Source organism: Mauremys reevesii, linkage group 16 (genome assembly GCF_016161935.1).
Source record: "Mauremys reevesii isolate NIE-2019 linkage group 16, ASM1616193v1, whole genome shotgun sequence".
Lineage (NCBI taxonomy): Eukaryota > Metazoa > Chordata > Testudines > Geoemydidae > Mauremys > Mauremys reevesii.
Window position 1 is genome coordinate 24,304,489 of NC_052638.1, and position 16,165 is coordinate 24,320,653.

The following is a 16,165-nucleotide window of genomic DNA, read 5'->3' on the forward strand; positions in this document are numbered from 1 at the left end:
CAATATCTAGGCATTTCTTTCCATCAATACAACACAGAACCGGCTCAAGTCTCCACCCAGTAACCTGAGGAAATTAAACACCACCCCTGGGTGCCTCTGAGAGGCAATACTTTCCCACTCACAAGCAAAGAGTCTAAGTGTAGAAAATAAACTTCTAATAAAAGGAGGGAAGTAACTCTGAGTTAATTTGGGAAAACACCGCAAACAGGGTTCATAAAACACACACCATGAGTAAAAGACCCACTCCCAAGTAGGTTGGGAAGTGCCCTTTTCCCCTCAGGTTCTTAAGTCCAGCAACCCAAAAGTTCCTTTCACATGCCCGACCCTTCTCTGCACCCCACTCACAGTTTCTGTCCTTGATCAGTGCATCTGCAGAGTTCACCTCCTGCTCTGGGTGAGGGGTAAAGAGACATCTTACTCACTCCGCTGGCCGCTCACCGGCCAGCTGCTCACCGCTCTCGCTGCACCCCTCCACCAGCTGCCCTGCTGGCTGATCATCACACCTCTCCACCGCCGCCCTGCTGGCCACTCATTTGCCAGCTGTCATTCACCTTCTCCCTCTCTGCTGTGACCTCTTCACATAAGTCTCTCAGTGATTTTAGCTCTTAGCAGGAAGGGCAGAAACACAGTCCTACCACAACTGGTTTCAGCTCTGATTGAGCAATTAAAGTAACAAAAGAGACTCCCAATTAAACCTATTTATCTCTATTCTTTGAACAGTGCGGAAGAACAAGTAGGTTAAGCCAGTCTAGAGAGAACCAGCGGGGGGGGTGGGGGGGGAGTTGTACAACCTTTTGACCAGGACTCCTGTCCCCACTCCTTTTACTTTCACAGGGCTCTGACATTCGAGCCCCTGCTTAATGAGGTTCTTTACACTGAAGGTGCCCCCCTCCCCCCATTTGGGACTGGTTAAGCACAGTCCTGCTTTCCTGTATTCCTACAATAATTACAACATTGGTAACCATATTTCACTACCCCTGCATTCAGTACTAAGTATCAGAGAGGTAGCCGTGTTAGTCTGGTTCTGTAAAAGCAGCAAAGAATCCTGTGGCACCTTATAGACTAACAGACGTTTTGCAGCATGAGCTTTCGTGGGTGAATACCCACTTCGTCAGATGCAAGAGTGGAAATTTCCAGGGGCAGGTAAATATAAGCAAGCAAGAAGCAAGCTAGAGATAACGAGGTTGGATCCATCAGGGAGGATGAGGCCCTGTTCTAGCAGTTGAGGTGTGAAAACCAAGGGAGGAGAAACTGGTTCTGTGGTTGGCAAGCCATTCACAGTCTTTGTTTAATCCTAAACTGATGTACCCAGAAGCCTCCTACTGCAAGACAAACCCAAGAAAGAAACCAACAGGACTCCACTGGCCATCACATACAGTCCCCAGCTAAAGCCCCTCCAACGCATCATCAGGGATCTACAACCCATCCTGGACAATGATCCCACACTTTCACAGGCCTTGGGTGGCAGGCCAGTCCTCGCCCACAGTCAACCTGCCAACCTGAAGCATATTCTCACCAGTAACTGCACACCGCACCATACTAACTCTAGCTCAGGAACCAATCCATGCAACAAACCTCGATGCCAACTCTGCCCACATATCTACACCAGCGACACCATCACAGGACCTAACCAGATCTGCCACACCATCACCGGTTCATTCACCTGCACATCCACCAATGTAATATATGCCATCATATGCCAGCAATGCCCTTCTGCTATGTACATCGGCCAAACTGGACAGTCTCTAAGGAAAAGGATAAATGGACACAAGTCAGATATTAGGAATGGCAATATACAAAAACCTGTAGGAGAATACTTCAACCTCCCTGGCCACACAATAGCAGATCTTAAGGTGGCCATCCTCCAGCAAAAAAAACTTTAGGACCAGACTTCTAAGAGAAACTGCTGAGCTTCAGTTCATTTGCAAATTTGACACCATCAGTTTAGGATTAAACAAAGACTGTGAATGGCTTGCCAACTACAGAACCAGTTTCTCCTCCCTTGGTTTTCACACCTCAACTGCTAGAAGAGGGCCTCATCCTCCCTGATTGATCTAACCTCATTATCTCTAGCTTGCTTCTTGCTTGCTTATATTTACCTGCCCCTGGAAATTTCCACTCTTGCATCCGACGAAGTGGGTATTCACCCACGAAAGCTCATGCTGCAAAACGTCTGTTAGTCTATAAGGTGCCACAGGATTCTTCAGTACTAAGGTCATTTGTACCCAACACCAGCCAAAGTTGATCCTTTGACACAGCTGTAAATGATGAATATATAAATAGAGCAGGAGCAAACAGTATTTACATAAACACTCCCACAGTCTCTTCCCCTCCCAGCTAGCTGTCAGGGAAGCATTCATTCAGACCCAGCTTACCATTTATAATATTGATAATCTCAGGGGAATGCAATGGCTTCTACTGGAGGAGTTGCAGGAAAGCCTACTTATAATGGAAAAGCATGGGAAAGGAAAATAATGGACCATATGGCTGCAAGGCTCCCCACTCAGTAAGAAAGAGAAGCCCTTGATGTTGAGAAAACAAAACATGACATCAGAAGAAACTGATTAATAGTGGCTCATTTCTAATTAAATGTACATCAACTATAATTTTGACAAGTTTTTAAATTATTTCTTGTTATTTAAAAAAAAAAATCCTGTTGGGAGTCTAAAAACCCCTAAGCACTGAAACTGATTTGCAGCAAAATACATCACAGTCATGTCAGTAATTATTTTTTTCATATTTGTACATGAAACTATTTTTAATATGCTGTTTCTCAAATACTGTTAAATTGTTTTAACCAATAAAACTTTTGACCTCTGATCCAAATATGTGCCAGTCTTGCTGAACAGCAATACATGACTGACAATGTAACACTACTGACAATTAGTTCTGGAGTCTCACAGCACATTGTAACTGACATATCAACAAGAAACTGTAAAAAACTTTGCAAAAAAATGCTTTAAAAAAACTTTTTTTTTGTAGTTTCTTCCATCTAAAGTAACCTAATAATAATGTGGTAACCTTATAGTTATAGAAATGCATAGTTTTTTTTCTGAAAATTGACATAAGCAATATTACATCATACAGTATACTGGGTTTAATATAACTGTTTCATTACCTGCAAGCTTCCTAGTAACCAATATGCTATTTAAGTTTGGTTTTTTAATTTTCATGTTTCTTGTGTGGTAATTCTCCAATAAATTTCTCTGACTTCCAGCATAAATAAGTTTCATTATTCCTCATTATTAAAAGAAACAAATACATTCTCCTTCACTGAAAGGATGTCATATAATTAGAGGACCTTCCTACATAAAATCATGAATGAAAAAAGGCCTAACAGCTTGCAGGAAAATACTTAATCAGACATTAGGACATTAAATACTGTTAGTCAAGACACAAGACATTATTGTACTATCAAATGCTCTCAGAAACAGTCTTTTACAATATGAGAGATCAAAACAGACTTTAGTTTTACTACATCATTAGACAAGTCCAAGCTTTCCAACAATTTATCACTGATTTCTTTATTTGGTTGTTTTAAACATGCTTTTAAAACATACTTGATAACTAGTAAAAATTGTATACAATGCAAATGACATTTCAGATAAGTTTTATTGACTTAATGCTCTGGTAATAAAATTATAACAATCAGTATTATTTTGATTTATTGCAAATTTTACTTTCATTTTTAATGGACTTGGTGTAAGGCAGAGTTGAATGTAATGCTGCTGCCACCTGAAGGTCACTACTGAAAAGTGTGATGGTTCATTTTTGTCTACTTATATCTAATGAACAGTGAAGATTAAGTAATGAAGGAGGAAAGCAGATAGTGTGCAACATAGCATTATGTTGACACACAATGGTTGTTCCATGATATTATTTGCAACTTGTGGTACAGATTCCGCATGCATTTTTTGAAGAAAGTGACATTATTGTGTGCGCATGTGTCAGTGCTCCAATCATTTCGAAAGCTGTTCCAACATTTTCTTTTTGAGTCAAATGGCGTTCTGGCACTTCTGATAATTTTAACGTAAACTAATGCTAAAAATATTGAGATTTTTGTAAGAGTCTTTTTTTCAGAAAATCCTGTATCATGCAACAGACATCGATCAGCAGATGACATGAAATCATGGAAACAGTTACCTGAAGGGACAGCATAGCCAGCAAACCAATACCATAATATTTGGGATATATTTTCATAGACAATGAAGAATATGATATACATAGCATCTTTCAGGTATGCAATAAAAATTTATTTTATTGTTATAAGGTATTCTTGTCAAAACTGAGTTCCAGCACTACTTTTTTAGAATTCAAGCACAGGTGTGCATGTGCATATCCATGCAAGGCTTAAGAGAGGGTGAATTTCTGGGGAGGGGAAATAAATATTAATATTTAGAATAGGAAGCACCCTACCTGCCCATGCAAAAAATAAAGTGCACAATCCGCTTCTGGAATTTACACACAATTAGGCAAATCTTGGGGTCCTTACTCACATTTTATCCAGACAAACTCACATGGAAAGCATCAAGAATTTACCTCAGTAGAGATGGAATAAAACCTGAGAAAGGACCTAAGCATTTGGTCCAATACTTTTCCAGATATTTTCTTCAGAAATGGAAATATGTTGTTGAATGTATACTACTGATTGTATATATTCTTTATTAAAAGGGGCAGTAGAGATTTTGAAAGGAAAATAGACCCCAATGTACATTGATTTATGGTAGAGTTCTAGAAGTTCTCACATTCTGATTTGGTAGTAAAGTTAAAGAATGTTTTTATAAATAGAATTGGGCTGACTAATTTATTTGGTGCTATGAAATATTTTAGGAATACATGTTATTATCTGTCTGTATATCTGTATGTAGACCTTCAAACTGTAAACATAGGGGCACAACAGCCAAGCCATAGTTAAGGTTGCATCTTGTCAACTATGCTGTGTAGGAACTAACGTATGTAGTTTTTTGTAATTAATAATATATATTAGTGTTAGATTATATTGGAGATGGATTTTTTTTTAATAAAAAGTGACATTTCCTATTGATTTGTTATTTCGGCCTTTACATAGACTTTTTGCAAATTTTAGGGGAGGAAGTTATGGTGGGGTAGGTTGTATAAATCTGGTAGAATGACAGTAATTGCTGAATAATTATGTGACAATAGGGAATTAGATAGCTCCCACAACTGTACATTTCTAGACTTTTAAAATGTTGGATTTTTTTCAAGGTATAGAATTTTGGTATAGAAAATATAATATTGTGGGGATAGCTGTATTCCACCGAAACACACTGTCATCCTTAACTCTTAATCATACCCAAGGATCTGCCCCCTTGGCCTTCAAATTTTTGAACTTTTCCAAACATACCAGAAAAATTCTACTCTGGGATGGATGAGATTCAGCATGTACAATTTCAAAGTAAATGGTTTGTCTGGGGGGAATGTTGGGGTGAGGATTTTGAAATCATTGATTATAATGGGAAGCTAACTTCATCCTTAACTATGAACCAGCTACTGTTACTTCATAAAATATAGAGAGGATACATAATCGTGCCATGTAGTATAAAATGGTATAACAGTTTTATTGGCATGAGTTTGAGACAGGTACCTTATACAAATTAATCCAAATGAGTAGCAGCAAAATCTTGATACCACACCACACAGCATGTATTCTGATTATGCCTCATGTTCTAGGAAAATGTTTTAAATTATTTTCACTGAGAATTTTTCATAGCCTCCCTCTGTAAACCAGTGTTCTATTAGTTACTATGGGCCAAATTCTTTGATTCACAGAGCAAAGGGTAGTGGGGCCATCAGACAATCCATTACAGCTCCTTGATTCTCTTAGGCCCTGGCCCAGGCCCATTGCAGATTTGAGGTGCCTGTAGGCTGTTCTAACCTTTGCCATTGGCAAAGGTTCTCAAGTCAGGTGGGATAGGGCCAGATTTCTTTCTCTTTATGCAGGAAATGGAGCATCTGGAGCAGGACAGAGAATCTTGCCTTATGAGCCCAACTATACAGTGCTCAGCGACAGTCCTCAAATCCTCTAAATATTACCTATAGTACTAGTGCCAATGGCGGTCTTGGCATATCAGAAAAAGAGACTATCAGAGCTCTTCTCTGCAGATCTTAGAGGAGAATAAAATTCTCTACATAACATTCTCTACATGAATCCCGAACTCAAATTCACATAGCAAAAATATTTGCCTTGGGAGAAAATTTCCCAGAAACACAAGCTATGGAAAACTTACTATAAAAGAAGGATTCTTGAAGCTGTTGTTATTCTCAAGAAACTGCTAACACACACCGAACACTTGTGGTGTGTGTGCGCGCACACACGTACAAAGGGCCAAATTCAGAGACCAGGCTAAGAAAGCTTATGTTTAGAGGTACTCCAGGTTATTGTAATTTACATCTCCTATCCCTCTCAACATGTACATTACATCAGTTTAGGATCAATAAGAACTACTTACACTCCTTTCATCTCACATCCACTTACCTACAAGTAACTCATACATACATATCTATTTATATAACACTTCTGATGTTTGTATCTGTTAATCTAACAATGTCTATATGAGCCTAAGATGGTGTTTACCATTCTGATTTGCTAGCATTGTACATCCCCTTTGTACTCGTGACACATTCAGTGGAGCTATGCTGTTTGCATTAGCTGAGTATCTGGTTCAGTTTGCGCAGAAGTAAATGGCTACACAAATAATACTGATTTGTCAGGGTTAATTACTGCACCTGTTAGCATTACAGAAGATTCACAAACTTTGACTCAGTGCTTAAAAACATTTACAAGAAGTCTTCAAGCAGATAGTAAAGACTAATCTTGTCTTAAAGTGGTCAAAAGTCTTCGTTCCTGGAATATAGACTCTGGCTATCAGGAAACCATCCAGTTTAATCAACTACCTTGCATTCAATTCAATGATACAGGCATGGCAATCACCGAGCGTGGTAAGTAATTGGAGATTTATTGATATATATGTTTGAAAAGTGGACCCATTAACTGCAATCACTAGAAAAGACATTTGGTTCATCTGGAAAAACTGAATGCTAGAATGCCTTCATAACTTTAAATCCTGTTTTCTCTTAGCCATCCCTTTATTTTCAGCTTCCATTCTCACTTCATTCATATTACCGCATACATCTCACTGCTTGCCCATGTCCATTTAGAGCTAACTGTAATTATATAGGTTTCAGAGTAGCAGCCATGTTAGTCTGTATCCACAAAATACATTTGTTAGTCTCAAAGGTGCCACAAGTACTCCTGTTCTTTTTGTAATTATATACACCATCATGTGCCAGCAATGCCCCTCTGCTATGTACATCAGCCAAACTGGACAGTCCCTATGTAAAAGAATAAATGGACACAAGTCAGATATTAGGAATGGCAATATACAAAAACCTGTAGAACACTTTAACCTTCCTGGCCACACAATAGCAGACTTTAACGTAGCCATCCTACAGCAAAAAAACTTCAGGACCAGACTTCAAAGAGAAACTGGTGAGCTTCAGTTCATTTGCAAATTTGACACCATCAGCTCAGAATTAAACAAAGACTGTGAATGGCTAGCCAACTACAAAAGCAGTTTCTCCTCCCTTGGTATTCACACCTCAACTGCTAGAAGAGGGCCTCATCCTCCCTGATTGAACTAACCTCGTTATCTCCAGACTGATTCTCACCTGCATATTTATACCTGCCTCTGGAAATTTCCATTACATGCGTCTGATGAAGCGGGTATTCACCCACAAAAGCTAATGCTCCAACACATCTGTTAGTCTATAAAGGTGCCACAGGACTCTTTATTGTAATTAAAATGCTGATTAACCAAATCCTGAGGTACTTACTCAGCTTTAACTGAGTCCTTATTCAGGCAAACTGTCACTGAAGTCAATGCACAAGCATTACACTAGTCAATGGGAATTTACCTGAGGAAAACTGAAAAAGTGCCTCAAGATTTGGCCCAATGAGAACAGTTGACTACAGTACATCAACTGCACCTTCATAGAAACACGGTATTCAGCACTGGAAGAGTGTTTCATTTGTGAAATGGACTCTAGGACTGTTTGACCCCACACAGAGGAGTCACGGTTAACTATGTATACAAGGAAATCTTTGATGGCTAATGCCCAGCTCTGACCATAGTGGAGGCGTAGCCTAGTGAATCTTTGACGGCAGGAGTTTCTTTCCTCAGCCATTTGCAACGAAGAACAAAATACATATTGAGCTGTTCTAGAATACCAACATATGCAAGTTGAAGTTGACATTTTAGCCACAATGTATGATATTCTGAAGACTAAATATTTGACAGTACCCATTGGTTATCTTGAAATGGACCCAGCTGTGGAAGATACATTAGCACATCTCAACCAGCATCTTATTTCTTGCCGCAGATAGTTTGTGCATTAAATATAAGGCAATCTAATGTATTGAGGCCCAGAAGTATGTGTAATTTTTACTTGACTACAAGGAACTATTTTAGATTACCATCATAGTCATTCTGAGCAGGAAACTTACCTCAGTCTTGTGTATTCTGGGCTGGTGGTTTTCAACCTTTTTTCATTCGTGGACCCGTAAAACATTTTGACTGGAGGAGCAGACCCCTTTGGAAACCTTAGGCATAGTATGCAGACCCTCAGGGGTCCACAGGCTGAAAACTGTTTTGGCCTATACTTATTATAGATATTAACAAGTAATGTTAAATCATGCTTCGTGTGCTAGATTTCAATGTTCTGTAAATCCAAACCATCAGGTTTCAGGAATTATTTTAGGACATAAAATGCAATAGAGTTCTCCTTTGCACCAGAAATTAACATATTTTAGTCTGTGTTAATTGATTTACCACAGGAAGAGAATTCTGTGAAACTATACAAATAGTAAGCAACCAAATTAGTAACAGGAATACTAGACAGATATAGAAACCCAGGGCTTCTAACCCTTTTTAGGGGATCCCCTTTTGTATGTGAAATATTTCAGATATATAACTCAGAAACTTGGCTGTGATCCCAGACTTACCACAGCTTATCATTCCAAACGAATTCTCCTGTACGTGTAAAACACACATTGAAGGCAGTCATTAGGGCATGCGTCAATGGCAAACATAACAACTGGGATCAGTCTGCACCAGATATAACATTTGCACTACACACAGCTAATTCCTCTTGAGAACGCTGAGGACACTTCTGAATTTCCACTGAATGAAGAAAAGAAAAAGAAAAAACACCCTTAGCGGAAGTTTTGTATCATTGCTGTATACTCCAATATGCTTCATAATGCATGAGTCCCTATACACTGCCCATGCTAGGTCATGTATTGTCCCACAATATGTTGTTCCTGCTCTCTGTGGAGATGCCCCAAGACCAAGTCAGCAATAAAGATTTCCCTGTCATGCCTCTTGATTCTTTCTTCTGCAAGACGGGTCTGTTCCCCCAACACGTATGCGTGCACACAAACACACATAGCCAGCTTTGAATTAAACTAATGCAAAAGTAAGGAAACTGTGGATTCTATTGGCCAGGGTGAAATCCTAGCTCCACTGAAGTCAGTGGCAAAACTCTCGCTGACTTCAGTGGCGCAAAGATTTCACCCCAGATCCTTAGGTTTGAGCTAGCTTTTTTGCCACATAGGTGTTCCAAATTATAGCTGTAACTGGTCAACTGAGAACTCCCCCAGTGAGAGGCGCTTTCATTTGGTATAGCGCCAGCAGAATTGGCTCTTATGCCAACCTCCACCCCTGAAGGGGCCATGTCAGAAATGTGGACAGGGCAGGGTAGAGTCCACTGACCCTCAGATCTCTTGATTGCTCTAACTCACTCTGGGGCTGGAGCTGAGACTGCGGTTAGGGCCAGCAGTGGCACAGACCAGCCCACAGAATATGGGAGCTGTAACCCCCTTCTCCTGCATTCAGCAGATATCACATGCAGGATAGAGTCTACACCTAATGCTTTTGAGTCCACTTTCTGTTTCCCACAGGAAATTCTGGTTTGGTTTTAAACAAATTGTGAGATAAGAAGCAGCACTCAAAGTCACAATTGGTATTAACAGTTCCATTTAAAATCATCTCAAAAGCTCTCTTGCTCTACTCACAGCAGAACTAGAAATATATAATCTTCTACTATGAAATCTTCTACCATTTTGTTTTTATACTTATAGCAATATGGACTTAAAAGCAGAAAGGTTACTTATCTCCTGGAGAAAAAAAGGTTACTTATCTCACTTTTTTTTTTTTTTTTGGATGGGGCGGGGGGTCAGCTAGGGTTTACCTCCTAGCTATACCAGGCCTCAGTGGCTTGACTTGCATTCTAGGCCAGAGTTTCTCAAATGCGGCCACCGTAGCTGCATGCGGCCATCAGGGGCTTTTCTTGCAGCCACAGCTGCCTGGGCTGTGATGAGGAGGGAGCGGGAGGCTTCAGTAGTGGTTAGGCCCTGCCCCGTCTGGAGAAACAAAAGCTGGAAGAGCAGGCAGCCAGTGAGTTCCTCACCTTCCCAGGTTCAGTGGGGTTGGGGTTCAGCCCTTGGGTGGTGGGCGGCAGGTTCCAGCCATGGGGCGGCAGGCTCTGTCCCCTGGCTGCACAGTGGCAGGCTCTGGCCCCTAATCTCACCCACCTCCCCTCCCATCACCCTAGCCCTCGCTGCCTCCCCCCATGCCTCATTGCCACTGGCCCCCATTGCCTCTGTACCCTCCTCCCCATCCAGGGCTTAATTTGTACCCAGGACTGAGTAAGTCTGCTGTGAAAAGTGGTATTTGTATGTTTGTTAATATCACTTTTCACAGCAGACTTGCTCTCTACCAAGTCTTTAAAAAAGCAACTAAAAAGGCAAAAGAAACAAGAAAAAAGACAAAAATGTGCAAAGTGCCTGATTTGTGTTTCTATTCTGTTTAGGTTCAGTAAAGAAGAGAGACAACTGTACATTATTTTTATTATTGAGTCTGCAAAAAAAATCCTACATAAATAAATTACAATGATTTGGGCACATATGTGCGGATTTACTTGTTTTTCCTAAAGTTAATTCAGCATTTTAGGAAAAAGTGAGAGAGCAGCCCTCAGCAAGAGTTAGTGGCCACATTCTGAGGCCACCAAAAAGTTTGTTGAGAACCCCTGTTCTAGGTAGTTTGGCAGAAAGCTGTTTCCTTCTACAAATCCCAGTGTTCTCAGTTCACTTGCTCTGGTTTCTCTCCTTCTGTTTCCAGTCAGACAATAATTAAGGAAGTAACTTCTTCTTGACTCCTATTCAGTTTACAACTTTCAATGCTTCAACTGTAATCTCATCAAGAGCTTTTTCATGTCACATGAAAATCAAAATCAGCCTCCAAACCATTGCCTGACATTAACTGAAAACACACCACTAGTTTTAAAGGTTGGAGTCCCCAACCGTTTAAGGCTTAAACTTTTCTTCTCAGTCCTGCTGGATTTTCTCTCTCTTCTTAGAAGTACAATAAATTACACTACTCAAGTTGTCTTCCTCATGGCTGGAAACTCAGTCATGATCTCCCAGTTCATGGGCCCAGCCATGAGATGCTAAAATACTAAGGACAAAGATTGAGGTAGTTATGAGCCCTTCCCTATATTTAGAACAACTAAGTGGCAAAAAAGCTAGCTCATACCTAAGAAACTGGGGTGAAATCTTTGCCGCAATGAAGTCAGCGGGAGTTTTGCTATTGACTTCAGTGGAGCTAGGATTTCACCCCAGCCAATAGAATCCACAGTTTTCTTACTTTTGCATTAGCCCTTCCCTAACTTTTACTCAGAAGTGTTTCTTTTCAGTGAGACCAAAAAGAAGAGAGTCTGATAAGTCAGCACTTTAAAGACAATACTGTATGTTATTATTGAATGGCAAATGAACAGAATCTAGCAGAACAGCTGATCATCTCAGAAGTTTGAGACTGAGTTATAAATGTGAGTAAAGAAACTGAAGGGAAAGAAAAAACAGAGTATATTTTATGTAAATATCAATTCCAAAGTATGTGACTTGTGGTCAGATAACATATGATACAAGAGAAGAAAAGCAAGAATGTAAATACTGGGACAAATTTTCTAGTCACTTCTAATATTGTGACTGCATGTTTTGTCATATAATTGTTTGAATGTGCAAAAAATGCATTTGTACAAAAATCAGAGGAGGTCCTGCACCACAAGGTTTAAATTTGGATCTGCATTTGACTCTGGGATTTTGATTCAGGCCCATCTCCAGTACAAATGCAAGGTTTGTACATGCAACAATTATACCTACCAAGTGGTACTTTGGATGTGATTTTAAAAGCCAGAATAAAGTCGTATGAAAAACTGATCCATTGTGTTTTAAGAACAGATAAAACAAACACGAGAAAAGTCACAGAAAAGGGGAAACAATTTGTTGCGGGGGGGAAGCCTATTTGTTAATGTCATGGGGAAAAAACCATGTACAGTAGCCAGACAGATTCATTGTTTTGCTATTTAAAAATTAAGAACATCATTAAATGCCAGAAGTAAGGGAAAACAAAACAGAAAAGAAAAAGGTAAAATGCCATGGTTATTCTAAGTTATAACTTTCAGCACATATCAGATTTACAGCTTTTTAGTAAATACTGTAATTTTGATTTAGTCAACATATTAGTGCTTGTCTCTTCCAAAAATGGGAGATACATATCTAATATTAAATTAATAGAAATCAGTCCCTAGATGTCATTGTTGCAGCTGAAATATCACTACTTTGGGATTAGAAAAGCTGAATATTAAGAAATGTCTGTGTAAATCTGAATAATCCATTTAAATAATGTAAATTCAATTCAATTCAATTTTAATGTCTCAATATCCAAGCCCAAAGGCCTCCAGGTGCCTTAACAAAAATGTAGCTAATACTTAGGAATATAAAATAGAAATATAAGGAACACTGGGCTGGATCAGACCAGTAGTGTATCTAGTCCACGATCCAGGTTGTGCCAGTACCAAATGCCACAAGGGAAACTGAAAAATAATACTCAGAGTGGCAAGTTAGACTCACCAGCTCATAAGGGAAGAGTCTCCCTAACCCCTGTCAATTAGTGGTTGGTTTAATACTTGAAATGTGATATATATACACACCTTCAAAACATCTTTTAATCCCATCTAATGTAGCTGTGGATGTTTTCATTATCCATATAGACGTTTAATCCATTTTTAAAATCCTACTAAGCTGTTGGCTTCAATGATACCTTGCACCAATGCGTTCCAAAGGTTAATTATGCATTGTTTAAAAAAAATTCTTCCTTTTATCAGTTTTAAACATGTGCCATTTAAATTTCATTTAGTGTTTCATTGTTCTTACACTATAAGAAAATAGGAGCTCCCAATTTACTATATTTATATCATTTATTATTTGGTATACCTCTATCATATCATATCTCCTCTCTAAGTGTAACAGTTCCAGTCTTCATTCCCTCCTGACACAGAAGTTTCTGTATGTCTAATAATTATGTTGCCTGTTTTTGAACTTCTCTATTTCTGCAATATTTTGTTTGAAACCGTAGCAAGAACTGAATATAGAATTCAAATAAGGGTATTTCTTTTTTTTAATATAAATAACATAACATAATATGGCATTTTCCAGGCTTGAATTTAGAAGGATGTATGCATGCCCACAATCCCAAGCTCAGCTCACAATAACCAGAAACCCAAGATGCCAGCCCAATCAGACTACTTAGGCCAGACCCTACTGATAGATCGAGCTGCCAAAGTATAGGCAACTTCCTTCAGCTGTTTCACATGCCACCTAAAAATACCTCTTTCTTATCTGAGTTCACTTTTAATCAACTTTATTTCATCCATTCTGCAATCTTCTTTTAGCAGTGGGCTAGCAGTTAGGTAAAACAATGGATATGGATATCATGGGCCAGATTCTGTCCTTACTTTGACTCTTTTACACCACCCCAGCCGCAAATAGTGAATGAAAATGAGCAGCATGGCCTTTGAGTGAATTCAAAGTGGCAGCATATGGCCATAAGGAATGGTAGGAGGGAAAACAGCACAATGAAGATAATGGATTTCAAGAAGGCAGACTTTAGCAAACTCAGGGAGTTGGCAGGTAAGATCCCATGGGAAGCAAGTCTAAGGGGAAGAAAAGTTCAAAGAAGAGTTGCCAGTTTTTCAAAGGGATATTATTAAGGGCACAAGAGCAAACTATGCCATTGCATAGGAAAGATAGGAAGTATGGCAAGAGACCACCCTGGTTTAATCAGGAGATCTCCAATGATTTGAAACTCAAAAAAAAGCCCTACAAAAAAGTGGAAACTATGTCAAATTACAAAGGATGAATATAAACAAAGAACACAAGTATGTAGGGACAAAATTAGAATGGCCAAGGCACAAAATGAGATTAAACTAGCTAGAGACATAAAGGGTAAAGAGAAAACATTCTACAGATACATTAGAAGCAAAAGGAAGACCAGGGACAGGATAGGCCAGTTAATCAATGGGAGTGGGGTGGGGGGGGAAATAACAGACAATGTGGAAATGGTAGAAGTGCTAAATGACTTTTTGTTTCAGTTTTCACCAAAAAGTTTAGTAGCAATTGAACATCTAACTTAATGAATGCCACATGGGGATGAAGTGTCTGAGTGGGTGTGGAGGGACATGTGGACGGGGTGCTAGGACCCATGGAGGTGCAGGAACACATGTTCCTGACTGAACGTTAGACGCTAGGGATCAGCCAGGGTCTGCATGGGGAAAGATCCCTAACAATCCCTCCCCACCCCCCAAAAACACTTGTTCCATACTTTTCCCACCCATACTCAACAACCATCCGAGTTCACAACCAGGCTTCTTCCCAGCAATTTACTTCCCTCTCCCTCAGCTCCTCCATTACCCCTGACTCCCCCATGTCTTTGCACTGCTTTTGAGGGATGTGGGAAAATATGGTTCTGTACTGTAGTTTAAATGAATTATTACTCAGAGCTCTGTATTAATATGTCTAGTAAGGAATCTATTGGTCAAAAAAACATTTCCTGAATCCTTTTTGTTGTCTGTATTATTACAGACATACTTGCTGACAGGTATTTTGAAATAAATGACCAAAAATAATTGAAACTGGTGTGATTATATTATGTTATTTTGACAAATAAAATATGTAGAATTTTGCAGAATTTTAAAATAGTGTGCAGAATTTTTAAAATTTTGGTGCAGAATTCGCCCAGCAGTAAATAGAGCTCAGGAACAGGACTGTTGAGTTGAAAAAATGAAGAAGGGGTACAGCAGGCAGTAACAGAAGGTAGAAGGGCAAGGAGCAAGAGAAGAGCAGCTCTTTCTACAAGGAGAGGAAGAGTCAATGGAGACAGCCAGAGTTCAGAGCCACAGGAGGATAGAGGATCACTTGCAGAAGATTGCAAGGGAGAACAAAAGACCCAAGGACTTGCAGCCAGAATGAACAGGAAGGCTGGAGAATCACACCAACACCAGAAAGAGACAGGTCTACAAGATTGGTGACTCCCTACTAAGAAGACCGAAGCCTGTCACCAGAGCTCATCTGGAGAACAGAAGGGGGTGCTGTCTGGTGGGAGCTAAGGTATGGGATGTGGATCTGAGGCTGAAGAGGATCCTAACTGCAGCAGGAAAGACTCCACTGAGTGTCCTTCACATGGGAAGAAACAATACTGCTAGATTCTTGCTGGTACGCATAAAGGGAGACTACATCAGGCTGGGAAAGACACTTAAAAGAAATGGAGGCCCAGGTGATCTTCAGTGGGATTCTACCTATCCCTAGAGGAGAATGAAGCCAAGACAAGATCATGATGAACAGATGGCTCAGGCAGTGGCGCTACAAAGAGTTCTTTGGGATGTTTGACCACTGGACAGAGGACTGTCCTCATGGGGTGGACTCCACTTGAGTATGGAGGAACATAGACTTCTGGGATGGAGGTTGGTACAACTGATTAAAAGAGCTTTAAACTAGGAACTCAGGGAAGACAGTAGGGAGATGCACATGTAATCTCCATGCCTCATTCTAATATTGACCAGGAGGAAAATCAAGAAAGAGAATACAGCAATGGAAAAAGAAACAGCAATGGGTAGGCAAATGGACATGGATGCTGAAGGGGTGGGGGCGAGTGTGGATGTTGAATGTCACTGTACAGGGGGTGAGGGGCGAGCGTGGCTGCTGACGGGGCGAGTGTGGATGTTGAATGTCAGTGTACAGGGGGAGAGGGGC

The 16,165-nt window shown here is 40.0% G+C and overlaps 1 protein-coding gene and 1 long non-coding RNA gene across 6 annotated transcripts in view; one reads left to right on the forward strand and one right to left on the reverse strand.

Annotated features, from left to right (window-relative positions):
* Window positions 1–16,165, reverse strand: part of LOC120384534 — a 128,952-nt gene that overhangs the window by 110,815 nt on the left and 1,972 nt on the right. For all 5 annotated transcript variants that reach the window (XR_005588936.1, XR_005588937.1, XR_005588939.1 and 2 more), the window contains exon 3: window positions 9,023–9,200. This is a non-coding gene — a long non-coding RNA (uncharacterized LOC120384534). The remainder of the gene's footprint in view (window positions 1–9,022; window positions 9,201–16,165) is intronic.
* Window positions 14,013–16,165, forward strand: part of ZNF507 (zinc finger protein 507) — a 43,950-nt gene continuing 41,797 nt past the window's right edge. The window contains exon 1 of the mRNA XM_039503384.1: window positions 14,013–14,047. The gene's annotated coding sequence lies outside the window, so the exon portion shown is untranslated. The remainder of the gene's footprint in view (window positions 14,048–16,165) is intronic.